Source organism: Schistocerca piceifrons, chromosome X, assembly GCF_021461385.2.
Source record: "Schistocerca piceifrons isolate TAMUIC-IGC-003096 chromosome X, iqSchPice1.1, whole genome shotgun sequence".
Lineage (NCBI taxonomy): Eukaryota > Metazoa > Arthropoda > Insecta > Orthoptera > Acrididae > Schistocerca > Schistocerca piceifrons.
In genome coordinates this window covers 615,305,011-615,305,383 of record NC_060149.1, presented here as the reverse complement: position 1 = coordinate 615,305,383, position 373 = coordinate 615,305,011, and positions in this window count along the sequence as shown.

The window sequence follows — 373 nt, the reverse complement described above, 5'->3', positions numbered from 1 at the left end:
ACACACTGCTGACCTGTGACTAATGCCTCCTATATGTGCTACTCTAAGAAGTTTTCTCTCACTAGTCACAGCTCATCAGTGAATTTGCTGTATCTGGAGACGTTGGTCAGTTGCGTCGATGAAATATTGTGAGAATTTCACAACATCATCAGGCGTCTTGTCCAAGAACCATTTCTACAAATAGTTTGCAGTCTGGCAATGTATTAAAAACTGTATGCAAACTACTGTAGTATACTAGTCAAAATCAAATCAAAATAAAAATATGTTCTAAAAGAAAGACTTCTGATATTACAAGCACTCATGTCAGTAAACTGAATAATAGTTGTGTCTGTATGTGTATGCTGATGATAGGATAATAAAGTTACTCTACAAA